Source organism: Triticum urartu, chromosome 4, assembly GCF_003073215.2.
Source record: "Triticum urartu cultivar G1812 chromosome 4, Tu2.1, whole genome shotgun sequence".
Taxonomy (NCBI): Eukaryota; Viridiplantae; Streptophyta; class Magnoliopsida; order Poales; family Poaceae; genus Triticum; species Triticum urartu.
The window spans coordinates 516,125,655-516,140,129 of NC_053025.1; positions in this window are offsets into that span (position 1 = coordinate 516,125,655).

The following is a 14,475-nucleotide window of genomic DNA, read 5'->3' on the forward strand; positions in this document are numbered from 1 at the left end:
GACTAACCACACAAGTCTCTCGTCCAGGTTATCGCCAATTCGGGTTCCATCCGCAAGGAGATCCGGCCGGGGTGTCGCTCACGGCCCCAAACAATGTGTGCAGGCTTCCCAAGCCCACCATCCGGGTGCCACGGTGCCTAGTCTGTCCCAAGCCCGTCCCGTCAGACACCACCTGGTAGACAAGTAGCACTACCTACAAACGCGAGAAACTAGTTGCAACTCCTGGACAGAGATCAAGTGGATTAATAAGCCGAGAGGGGCCGGATAACCGGAACCCAATGTGTGGTAGTAACTGGACTTGGATAACATACACAGAACTCAGTGCTTAGGGACGGTTCCAATGAGACAACCCACCATGTACTCCTACATGGCCTCTCATCGCTACCTTTACCAAAACGTCTTCACACACTTAGCCTTTACAGGTAGGACATGTTCACCACGCCGATTCAGTCCCGATGAATCAGACCTGACACAACTCTAAGCATAGCTGGCATAAAGAAAACAAGCATGGATGAGTAGGCACATCAAGGCTCAAGCAACTCCTACTCATGCTAGTGGGTTTCAACTATTTACTGTGGCAATGACAGGTCATGCAGAGGAATGGGTTCAACTACCACAGAAGAAAGTAGCAGTTTAAATCGTTATTGTCCTAATGCAGTATAAGGAGCAGGAGCGAGAGAGTGGGATTTATAGAAATGCTCAAGGGGGGTTGCTTGCCTGATAGATCCACAAAGAAGCACTGCTCCTCAGACAGGTACTCGGGAACACCTTCCGGAGTGGAACCTATCGAGAAGAAACGCTGCCGGCAATCAACACACAAACAAATGCAACGAAATGATGCATGAACATGACATGTGCAAATGCTAGTGTTTGGGCTAATGCAAGATGCTACCAATTGGTTGAAGCCCATTTGAATCAAAGATTCAAATGCAAATTCAAAATGAAGCATTTAAAATGCCCATATTATGTTTTCACTTATACAGCATGTATAAGTTGGTTTTTCATGCATGTAACTGGCATAAATGGATTCCTTGCATTTTTCTGATAATTTTTCATATATAAATTATTTCATTTGGAGGTATAGATAATTTTCTATGATTTTTAGAAGTTTTGGGCATTTTCTGGAATTTCCTGAATATACTTAAATCCAGAAAATGATTTATAGCGTCAGCATTGTGCAAGCATGACGTCAGCAGTCAATCTGGGTCAAACCTGATGTGTGGAGGCCACACGTCAGTGACACAGTGGTTAAGCCAGGGTCAAACCCGCACTGACCAGGGTTTGACTTGGCCTTGGGGCCCACTGTCAGCGGCTGGTGGGGTGGATTAGGCTGCGGGATTAGCGCTAATGACAGCCACGTCAGCGCCCGCCGGAGTTGGCCGGCGGCGACCAAACCGCGCGGCGGTGCTTCGCCGGAATGCGCTACAGGCGGCAGAAAAGCGTGCGGGGACTACCAATCGGCAGCCCGCGCTCGACTGCATCCACTTGGGCATAGGGGAGCTCGCGGGGACGGCGGAGCTCGCCGGAGCAGGGCTCGTGGCGGCGGCCGGAGCTCGGCTATGCGCGAGCATGGGCTACGCTTGGCTAGCAAGCTCGCTGAGAGGATGGGCGGGCTCCTGGAGCTGCGTTGAGCACAATGGTGCGCTTGGCTTCTTGCAATAATGGCTCTAGCCACGACGGCGACGAGGCACGGCGGCGGCGAGCTTCGGCTGCGGTGGCCAGGGGGGCTAGAGGAGGGATTCGACGGCGGGGAGAGAGGGGTTGGGAGCAGGAGCTCATAGGGAGGCGGCGGAGTAGGCCAGTGGGCTCTGGGACGTCCTTGACAGCGCGAATCAATGGTGAGGGACTCAGGTGCCCGAGGTTGAAGATGACCGCGAAGATGACGAAGCAGGGCCTCCTGCGAGGCGTGAGTCGGCGGAGGGGACGTGGGCGGTGTTGCGGTTCTTCCGGATGCGTCAGCGAGACGAGTGGTGGACGGTGGCCGCGGTGGCAGCAAGCGGCGGCGACGAGCGCGCTTGGGTGTGCTGCGGGGAGAGGACAGGAGGGGGAGGAGCGAGAGGGAGTGAGAGGGGGGTCGGGGAGACTGCGTGGCGTCGTCCTGGGCGTCGAGGCAACGGCGGGAAGCAGGAGGTGGCCGGGCGTGCGTCGGCGTGCGTCGGGCACGCGCCGTGCATCCGACTGGCGGGAGGAAGAAGACCTCCCTGCCCCTGGTGGGCTGGGCCGGCCAGATGGGCTGCCAGGTGAGCGCCAGGTAAGTGTTTTCTTACTTCTTTTTTTCTTTTCTATTTCTGACATTTGTATCTAAAAGAAATGTTAAAACATTTCCATAAATGCTGAAAATATTTGTGGCATCTAGATATAATATTCCAGAGGCCCTCACCAATTCCCAACATTTTTGGAGCCATTAAAATATTTATATAATTTAAACAGCTCCAAATCAAATATTTATGCATTGATTCAAAAATCCAAAATGTGTAGCAAAAATGTGCATCACCTCTGGTTGTTGTTCCCAACATTATCCAAAGAGCATGAACATTTTTGAAGAGCATTTTGGGTTCATTGAAAATCCATTTTAAAGTTGAACCTATTGGAAAAAACTTTGGTGCTAGGGTTTGCAACTTTCCCCATTTCAAATTTATTTGAAAGATTAAACATGATGCACAAGCAAGCCTAGGACATACCAGAACTAGGGATGTGACATGATGAACTTGAGGCTCCGTTAGTATCTTCCTGAGAATCACCGGATTCAAACATTGAAAGAAAAGAATGAAGAGACTTCATATGAGTAAGATGGACACTTGATTACGGAATCTGAGTCCTTGAAGAAAAATGGGGTGGGTGGGCAGGAAAAACAAAGGCAGCTTGGTACGAATGAAGCAAACAACATTGAGAAGACTTGGAGTTGCTCTTACGGATGAGACAAATGATAGGATCATCTTGAAGAGAATCGCACCGGCTAACAAGGATTGACATGACAAACTCGATGATCGAGAAGGATTAGTATTCGCATCGGAGTATGAGAACACCATTTAGGAAAGGTATGGAATCAACATTTGTCTCTGAAGCAACTCGAATACCACAATTCGAAACAAAACAAAGGATTGGCTTGCAAAATAAGCCAGAACAAACATATGATAGAGATTTTGTCCGAAGTTTTCGTGGTGGGGCCTACACGGGCTCGATCGTACAACACCATCATGTACAAGGCAGTGCACATGACATACCAAGCATCCCTGAGTCAGCATAGCCAAGGACTCTTTAAGACACAACGAGACCACTGTAAAAACCAACCGTGGATAGGCGGACCACTAGACGTCGAACCCCAATTTCATATCATATATCTGCCGAAAAGATATACTTAGAGCTACTTAAATTCCCACTTATAAACTCCCGAAACTTTCCGGTTATGCAATCAGGTGTTGGGGATACAGGGGAAGCATGATATCTCACCCAAAACTAGCAAATCCTACATCCAACTGTATCCATCCTTCAACACATAACCAAGAAACCTTCGGAAATCGTTTACCTCAACCTTCGAAAAGCATCCGTTATACAAGTTATGGCAATACTCCCGAACTCCCGCCCCAGTACTGGGTGGCGTCGAGATTATCTCACCAACAACTACATAAAAGAGATTTTCGATGTCGGTGAAACTTAGGTATTCCAGAATCTCAACGATAAAATTGTGACGACAACACCTCGGAGCTCAACTCCCTGGGACACTCAACCCCTAAATGTCAGGAGGCACCAAGAACAATGTTCTCGTCACAAAACCATCGGAACGATTCCAAGATACCCGCGTGATCCTAAATTTTTTTTAGTGAAATTTGAGAAGAGAAGAGTCAAAACTCTACGTCAGGATGCCTCACCAGAGCGACGAAGGGACTGAGGAGTAAAAATAAGTCCTACTCTCTGATATATATAATTCCTAAATTACTCAAAACATTTTTTTCTAGATTCAACAACGCCAGCGATTCGATCAAGCAGGGGGCTCCTGATACGTCTCCGGCGTATCTACTTTTCCAAACACTTTTGCCCTTGTTTTGGACTCTAACTTGTATGATTTGAATGGAACTAACCCGGACTGACGCTGTTTTCAGCAGAATTGCCATGATGTTGTTTTATGTGCAGAAAACAAATATTCTCGCAATGACCTGAAACTCCACGGAACATCTTAGAAAAAATAATAAAAAATCCTCGCCAAAGATGAAAACCAGGGGGCCCACACCCTTCTCACGAGGGTGGGGGCGCCCCCCCTAGGGCGCGCCCCCTACCTCATGGGCCCCCTGGATGCCCTCCGACGCCAGCTCCAACTCTATATATTTGCTTCCGGAGAGAAAAAAATCAGAGAGAAGAAATCATCGCGTTTTACAATACAGAGCCGCCGCCAAGCCTTAAAACCTCTCGGGAGGGCTGATCTGGAGTCCGTTCGGGGCTCCAGGGAGGGGGATTCGTCGCCGTCGTCATCATCAACCATCCTCCATCACTAATTTCATGATGCTCACCGCCGTGCGTGAGTAATTCCATCGTAGGCTTGCTGGACGGTGATGGGTTGGATGAGATTTATCATGTAATCGAGTTAGTTTTGTTAGGGTTTGATCCCTAGTATCCATTATGTTCTGAGATTGATGTTGCTATGACTTTGCTATGCTTAATGCTTGTCACTAGGGCCCGAGTGCCATGATTTCAGATATGAACCTATTATGTTTTCATGAATATATGTGAGTTCTTGATCCTATCTTGCAAGTCTGTAGTCACCTACTATGTGTTATGATTCGGCAACCCCGAAGTGACAATAATCGGGACCACTCCCGATGATGACCATAGTTTGAGGAGTTCATGTATTCACTATGTGCTAATGCTTTGTTCCGGTTCTCTATTAAAAGGAGGCCTTAATATCCCTTAGTTTCCAATAGGACCCCGCTGCCACAGGAGGGTAGGACAAAAGATGTCATGCAAGTTCTTTTCCATAAGCACGTATGACTATATACGGAATACATGCCTACATTACATTGATGAATTGGAGCTAGTTCTGTGTCACCCTATGTTATGACTGTTACATGATGAACCGCATCCGGCATAATTATCCATCACTGATCCGGTGCCTACGAGTTTTCCATATACTGGTTTACGCTTATTTACTTTCCCGCTGCTACTGTTACAATCACTACAAAATACCAAAAACATTACTTTTGCTGTCTTTACTTTTGTTGCTGCTACCACCACTATCATATTACTGTGCTACTAAACACTTTGCTGCAGATACTAAGTTTCCAGGTGTGGTTGAATTGACAAATCAGCTGCTAATACTTGAGAATATTCTTTGGCTCCCCTTGTGTCGAATCAATAAATTTGGGTTGAATACTCTACCTCGAAAGTTGTTGCAATCCCCTATACTTGTGGGTTATCAAGACTAATTTCTGGCGTCGTTGCTGGGGAGCATAGCTCTATTCTTTGAGTCACTTGAGATTTATATCTGCTGGACACTATGAAGAACTTGAGAGATCCAAAAACCAAGATCTATCCTTCAACTACGAGGGGAGGTAAGGAACTGCCATCTAGCTCTGCACTTGATTCACCTTCTGTTATGAGTAAGTTTGCGACACCTACACCTGCTTCTGCTATTCGTTTTGATATGTCGCATGTTATTGATGATGCCACTTCTGCTATGCATTATACTTATGATGAAACTGCTTCTATGCCTGATACTACTGTGACCCTTAGTGAATTTCTTGATGAACAAATTGCTAGGGCTAGAGAAAAATAAATTATTGAATCTGAATACGATGATGATAGTGATGATGAAAATATGCCTGTTATTCCTGAGGGTTATCTTTTTGATATGGAATCTTCTGCCGCTATTTTAGCTTGCAAAGATAGATATGAGCTTAAGAGGTTATTAATTAAATGGAACAAAGCATCACTTAGAGATAAAATGAAACCCGACCCTGCTTTTGCTACTTCACCTATATGTGTTCCTGATAAGGATTATGAATTCTCTGTTGATCCTGATATAATTACTTTGGTTGAATCTGATCTGTTTTATGGCTATGAATCTGAAACTGCTATGGCACATCTTACTAAGTTAAATGATATAGCTGCCCTGTTCACTAATGATGAGAGATCGCGTTACTTCTATATACTCAAAATATTTCCGTTCTCATTAAAGGGTGATGCTAAGATATGGTTTAATTCTCTTGATCCCGGTTGTGTGCGTAGTCCCCAGGATATGATTTATTACTTCTCTGTTAAATATTTCCCTGCTCATAAGAAACAAGCTGCTTTGAGGGAAATATACAACTTCGTGTAAATTAAAGAAGAGAGTCTCCCACAAGCTTGGGGGAGGCTTCTCAAGTTACTTAATGCTTTGCCTAATCATCCTCTTAAGAAACCTGAAATACTTGATATCTTTTATAATGAACTAACCGATGCTTCTAGAGATTACCTGGATAGTTGTGCTGGTTCTCTTTTCAGGGAAAGAACACCGGATGAAGCTGAAATTCTATTGAATAATATGTTAACAAATGAAAATAATTGGGCACCTCCTGAGCCAACTCCTGCTCCAATTATTGAACCTATTCCTAAACCAACTCCGAAGAAGAGAGGTGTTCTATTTCTCAGTCCTGAAGATATGAAAGAGGCAAAGAAACCTATGAAAGAAAAAGGTATTAAAGCTGAAGACGTTAAGAATTTACCTCCTATTGAAGAAATACATGGTCTTAATTCACCGCCTATTGAAGAAACATATGATCTTAATTCTTTATTTATTGAAGAACCTCCTGATCCCGATATCCCGACACAGGTAGTAAAGGTAAATTCTCTCTATAGATATGATAAAGCTGAAGTCCCTCCTACTAAAATTGCTAGTCAGTGCTTGGATGAGTTTGATAACTTTATGTTTAAGCAAGACGACTTCAATGCTTATTTTGGTAGACAATTAAAAGAAAATGCTTATATGATTAGACGCTTGGGTGATTATATGGCTAATATTAAAGGTGAACTTAAACTTGTTAGCAAACATGCTTCTATGGTTACCACTCAAGTAGAACAAGTACTTAAGGCTCAAAAAGAAGTGCTTGATGAAATGAATAGTAAGAAAAATGATTATGCTATTAGAGTGGCTACTAGAACTGGTAGAATGACTCAGGAACCTTTGTATCCTGAAGGCCACCCTAAGAGAATCGAGCAAGATTATCAAAGAAATAATATTGATGTTCCTAGTTCTTCTAAAAAGAAGAAGAAAAATGATAGAAATGTGCAAACTTCTAGTGAACCTATTGCTGAACCACCTGATAATCCAAATGATATCTCTATGTCTGATGCTGAAACACAATCTGGTAATGAACATGAACCTAGTAAAAATATTAATGATGATTTTCATGATGATGCTCAACCTAGTAATGATAATGATGTAGAAATTGAACCTGCTGTTGATCTTGATAACCCACAATCAAAGAATCAACGTTATGATAAAAGAGACTTTGTTGCTAGGAAACATGGTAAAGAAAGGGAACCTTGGGTTCAGAAACCTATGCCTTTTCCTCCGAAACCATCCAAGAAAAAGGATGATTAGGATTTTGAGCGCTTTGCTGAAATGATTAGGCCTATTTTTTTGCGTATGCGATTAACTGATGTGCTCAAAACAAATCCTTATGCTAAATATATGAAGGATATCATTACTAATAAAAGAAAGATACCAGAAGCTGAGATTTCCACCATGCTTGCTAATTATACTTTTAAGGGTGGAATACCAAAGAAACTTGGAGACCCCGGAGTACCTACTATACCTTGCTCCATTAAAAGAAATTATATTAAAACTGCTTTATGTGATCTTGGAGCCGGTGTTAGTGTTATGCCTCTCTCTTTATATCATAGACTTGACTTGAATAAGTTGACACCTACTGAAATATCTTTGCAAATGGCTGATAAATCAACTGCTATACCTATTGGTATCTGTGAGGATGTGCCTGTTGTGGTTGCAAACGTTACTATTTTAACGAACTTTGTTATTCTTGATATTCCTGAGGATGATAGTATGTCTATTATTCTTGGAAGACCTTTTCTTAATACTGCAGGGGCTGTTATTGATTGCAACAAAGGCAATGTCACTTTTCATGTTAATGGTAATGAGCAGACGGTACACTTTCCGAGGAAACAACCTCAAGTTCGTAGTATCAACTCCATTTGAAAAATTCCATCAATTATAATTGGAGGTTTTGAATTTCCTCTTCCTACTGTCAAAAAGAAATATGATATTCTTATTATTGGGGATGTGCATATCCCCATTGAGTTAACTTAGTGTTATTCGAAATTTCTCCAGTTTCATGATTATCGGAACGAGTTTGTTAACAAGACTTGATCAACCTTGTTAGTGGATTCTTTTTGATGAGCATGAGGTGGATGAAACTAGAAGCACAACCTTCTGTACCCCACTTTTACTTTCTGTTATTTATATTAAATAAAGTAAAAAAGTATTTTTCTGTCTGTTTCCTGACTTATCCGTGCAATATAAAAATATCCCAAAAATAAAAGTCCTCAAAATGACATGCCAATTTAATATGATTTTTTCGGGAATATTTGAGGATTTACTGTGCAAAAATTACCGCGGGAGGAGCTGCCACCTGGCCACGAGAGTGGTGGGGGCGCCCCCCTCTAGGGCGCGCCCCCTGCCTCGTGGGCCCACGGTGGCCCTCCTCTACTTATCCCAGCACCCATCTTCTTCCTCTGTCTCACACAAATCCGAAAAACCAACTCAAGCACGAGTTCCAGCCACTTTTGCTGTGATTTTCGATCTCCTTGCTCAAAGCACCTCTCGCAAAACTGCTTGGGGAGATTGTTCCTTGGTATGTGACTCCTCCATTGGTCCAATTAGTTTTTGTTCTAGTGCTTTATTCTTTGCAAATTTGTTCTGCATAGGTGACCATGTTCTTGAGCTTGCATGTCAAATTTATATGGTTCCAAGTAGTTCTAATGCTTGATATAGGCTCTAGGCACTTGTAGGAGTAGTTGCTATCAGTTCTATTTAAGTTGGTTCACTTTTGTTTGAAGTTACTAAAAATTTCAGATTTTTTCAAAGAAAAACAATATGCTTAGGAAGATATTCCAAGGTGGTTCCTCTAAGAAGCAAGGGCCCAGGATTGCTATGCGCGATGCTGACGAGGATCCACCAAGAGACGCTCCAGTACGGCCTTGCGAATGGCCGTCGGAAAATTTTATGGACCATGCATGAATTAAAGAAGAATTCAAAGCATATTTGCGCAATGCCGGTCTTGAGGATTTTGAGGCTAACAAATGCCCCCAGTATCATGATCTCACAAGTTCATTTGTGAGGAGGTTTGAGTATTCATCTTCGCGTAATTCTCCTTCAGTCATGTTTGATCTTTATGACAAATCTTATACCATGGACCTAGAGGATTTCACTCTTGCTAGCAAACTTCCATCATGGGGCAGTATTAGGGATCCCCCTAAATCTGAATTTAGAAACTTTCTTGCTAGTATAACTGTAGGGGAATCTAGAGATATAACACAGGCTACCATAGGGAGCACTCACTTTCCTGCTATACATTATTTTGCTCTCTTCATCGGTAGATGCATAAATGCTAAGGATGAAGCATGTCACATGTGTGTCCCTGATCTTAGCATTCTTAGGAGTGCTGTGTTAGGAGACCAATCTTATCATATGGGAGCCATTGTAGCTTGTAGGTTGCATCATAATAGACATAATGGAGATTTCTTTGGAGGAATTTATGCAACCCGCTTAGCTCATTTTATTGAGATAGACATTCATGAGGGTGATACGGAGTTGCCTCCTGCATATTTAGATTATGACTCTATGGCTTCGCACCAATTTGTCGAGAGGCCTGAATCACCTCTCTTATATCGTTTAATTTTTGATAAACGACGTGTTTTCCGTATTACTCTCCCTGCTCCTGCCTTCTTTGATTCACAGACAAAAAGAAGATATGTTATTACCGGAGAGGAGGCAGAAGAGTACGAGAGGAGAGCGGAGGCAGCTCGACTCCACGCTGCAGCTTAGCAGGAGATAACCGCTGCACAACAGTATGATCCCAACTATTCTTCCTCATCACAGTACGACCCCAACAACTATTATTATGGATATCCGCCAGGCCAGCCGTGGCCATAGACCAACTTAGGCCAAAAGCCTAAGCTTGGGGGAGTACATATTTCTCACCGATATTACATTTATGCTCACACACACTCATTGCTAGATGTCGGTACTCATACTTTTTCACTATAATATCCATGCTAGTTTATTTTCTTTTTCCTGCTTTCTTCTTGTGTGTTTGTTAAACCTTAAGAAAAATAAAAAAAATTAGTAGTAGTTGACCATAATTAAATTGTTGAAGTGGCTCTTATATGCATTATTGTTGATTTAACCAAGAGCCCATATTGCCTTGTCTTCTCCTGTTTATTGAATGCTCGCAGATTCCAACTTAGTCCAAGGCACGTGCACTCTTATTATTATTCACATCGTTCGGTCATGCAAGTGAAAGGAAATTATGATGGTATGTGATGGACTGACCGAGATGAGAAAAGCTGGTATGAACTCGACCTCTTTTGTTTTTGTAAATATGATGAGTCCCTCGTTCTTGATTCAGCTTATTATGAATAAACATGTTTGCAATGACAATTAGAGATCATAGTTGCTTGTGCCATGCTTGATTAGCTATGAGTTATAATGGTTTACCTTGTGTGCCAACATGCTATTGAGATGACTATGATGTGGTATGATGGGGTGGTATCCTCCTTTGAATTATTTAAGTGACTTGACTTGGCACATGTTCACGCATATAGTTGAAACAAAATCAACATAGCCTTCACGATATTTATGTTCATGGTGTATTATATCCTACTCATGCTTGCATCCAATGTTTATTAATTTTAATGCATGTACATGGCTGTTGTCGCTCTCTAGTTGGTCGCTTCCCAGTCTTTTGCTAGCCTTCACCTGTACTAAGCGGGAATACTGCTTGTGTATCCAATCCCTTAAACCCCAAAGTTATTCCAAATGAGTCCACTATACCTTCCTATATGCGGTATCTACCTGCTGTTCCAAGTAAATTTGTATGTGCCAAACTCTAAACCTTCAAATAAACATTCTGTTTTTTATGCTCGAATAGCTCATGTATCAACCAAGGCTGTCCTTATCTTCCGTGTTAGGCGGGTTATTCTCAAGAGGAGTGGACTCCGCTCCTCACTCACGAGAAAAATGGCTGGTCACCGGGATGCCTAGTCCCATGCTTTATGCAAACTAAATCAGAATTAATTGCAAACAAAACTCCCCCTGGGACCTGATGTATGTTGGAGGCACTCGTTGTTCTGAGAAAGCCATGGATTGATGCTTGTTGGTGGAGGGGGAGTATAAACTTTACCATTCTGTTTGGGAACCGCCTATAATGTGTTTAGCATGGAAGATATCGCCATCTCTTAGTTGTTACGTTGACAATGAAAAGTATACCGCTCAAAATACAATTTATCTCTATTTCAAAACCGAGCTCTGGCACCTCTACAAATCCCTGCTTCTCTCTGCAAAGGGCCTATCCATTTACTTTTATGTTGAGTCATCACCCTCTTATTAAAAAGCACTAGCTGGAGAGCACATCTGTCATTTGCATTCATCACTGTTAATTTATATTGGGTATGACTATGATTGGATCTCTTTTACCATGAATTACAATGTCTAGTCAGTCCTTGATCTTTAAAGGTGCTCTGCATTTGTGTTTTGCGGTCTCAGAAAGGGCTAGCGAGATACCATCTTGTTATATCATATTATGATTGTTTTGAGGAAGTGTTGTCATCCGAGGTTTGTTATTATGACTTGCTAGTTGATTATGCTATTGATATGAATAATCATGAGACCTGAGAATTATTGCAAATGTGATTAGTTATGATCTATGCTGAAAACTTGAATGCTGGCTTGACATAGTTACAACAACAAGAGCAAACAGAGTTTGTAAAAGTTTTTCTTTCTTTCTTTCAGTTGTCAACTGAATTGCTTGAGGACAAGCAAGGGTTTAAGCTTGGGGGAGTTGATACGTCTCCATCGTATCTACTTTACCAAACACTTTTGCCCTTTGTTTTGGACTCTAACTTGTATGATTTGAATGGAACTAACCCGGAATGACGCTGTTTTCAGCAGAATTGCCAAGATGTTGTTTTATGTGCAGAAAACAAATATTCTCGGAATGACCTGAAACTCCACGGAACATCTTAGAAAAAATAAAAAAATCCTTGCCAAAGATGAAGACCAGGGGGCCCACACCCTTCTCATGAGGGTGGGGGGCACCCCGCCTAGGGCGCGCCCCCCTACCTCGTGGGCCCCCTGGATGACCTCCGACGCCAACTCCAACTCTATATATTTGCTTTCGGAGAGAAAAAAAATCAGAGAGAAGAAATCGTCGCGTTTTACGATGTGGAGCCGCCGCCAAGCCCTAAAACCTCTCAGGAAGGCTGATCTGGAGTCCGTTTGGGGCTCCGGAGAGGGGGATTCGTCGCCGTCGTCATCATCAACCATCCTCCATCATCAATTTCATGATGCTCACCGCCGTGCGTGAGTAATTCCATCGTAGGCTTGCTGGACGGTGATGGGTTGGATGAGATTTATCATGTAATCGAGTTAGTTTTGTTAGGGTTTGATCCCTAGTATCCATTATGTTCTGAGATTGATGTTGCTATGACTTTGCTATGCTTAATGCTTGTCACTAGGGCCCGAGTGCCATGATTTCAGATCTGAACCTATTATGTTTTCATGAATATATGTGAGTTCTTGATCCTATCTTGCAAGTCTATATTCACCTACTATGTGTTATGATCCGGCAACCCCGAAGTGACAATAATCGGGACCACTCCCGGTGATGACCATAGTTTGAGGAGTTCATGTATTCACTATGTGCTAATGCTTTGTTCCGGTTCTCTATTAAAAGGAGGCCTTAATATCCCTTAGTTTCCAATAGGACCCCGCTGCCACGGGAGGGTAGGACAAAAGATGTCATGTAAGTTCTTTTCCATAAGCACATATGACTATATACGGAATACATGCCTACATTACATTGATGAATTGGAGCTAGTTCTGTGTCACCCTATGTTATGACTGTTACATGATGAACCGCATCCGGCATAATTATCCATCATTGATCCGGTGCCTACGAGTTTTCCATATACTGGTTTACACTTATTTACTTTCCCACTGCTACTGTTACAATCACTACAAAATACCAAAAACATTACTTTTGCTGTCTTTACTTTTGTTGCTGCTACCACCACTATCATATTACTGTGCTACTAAACACTTCGCTGCAGATACTAAGTTTCCAGGTGTGGTTGAATTGACAACTCAGCTGCTAATACTTGAGAATATTCTTTGGCTCCCCTTGTGTCGAATCAATAAATTTGGGTTGAATACTCTACCCTCGAAAGCTGTTGCGATCCCCTATACTTGTGGGTTATCAGCTCCTAAGGTCGGGGAAGGCTCTAATACCAACTTGTAACGCCCTCGATGCAGCTATATCTCCCACGTGTCGAAGCACGACTTAGAGGCATAACCACATTGAAAGCAATGTCGCAAGTGAGGTAATCTTCACAACAACCCATGTAAATAAACAAAGGGGAAAGGTACAAAGTTGGCTTACAATCGCCACTTCACACAATACATGAATAAAGCATTACATTCATCCACATAAACTCAAGGTCCGACTACGGAACCAAAATAAAAGAAGACTACCCCAAATACTACACAGATCCCCGATCGTCCCAACTGGGCTCCACTACTGATCAACTGGAAAACAGAACAACATAAAGAACACGATCTTCATAGAGCTCCTCCTTGAGCTTGGTTGCATCATCTGCACGGTTCAACGGCACCTGCAAGCTGGTTTTGGAAGTATCTGTGAGTCACGGGGACTCAGCAATTTCACACCCTTGCGATCAAGACTAATTAAGCTTATGGGTAAGGTAAAGGTATGAGGTGGAGCTGCAGCAAGCACTAGGATATATGGTGGCTAACATACGCAAATGAGAGCGAGAAGAGAAGGCAAGGCACGGTCGAGAAACTATGATCAAGAAGTGATCCTAGAACAACCTACATAAAGCATAACTCCAACACCGTGTTCACTTCCCAGACTCCGCCGGAAAGAGACCATCACGGCTACACACGCGGTTGATGCATTTTAATTAAGTTCGACTTCAGGTTTTCTACAACCGGACATTAACAAATGCCCATCTGCCCATAATCGCGGGCACGGCTTTCGAAAGTTCAATCCCTGCAGGGGTGTCCCAACTTAGCCCATCACAAGCTCTCACGGTCAACTAAGGATATTCCTTCTCCCAAGACAATCCGATCAGACTCGGCATCCCGGTTACAAGACATCCTCGACAATGGTAAAACAAGTCCAGCAACACCGCCCGAATGTGCCGACAAATCCCGATAGGAGCTGGACATGTCTCTTTCTCAGGGCA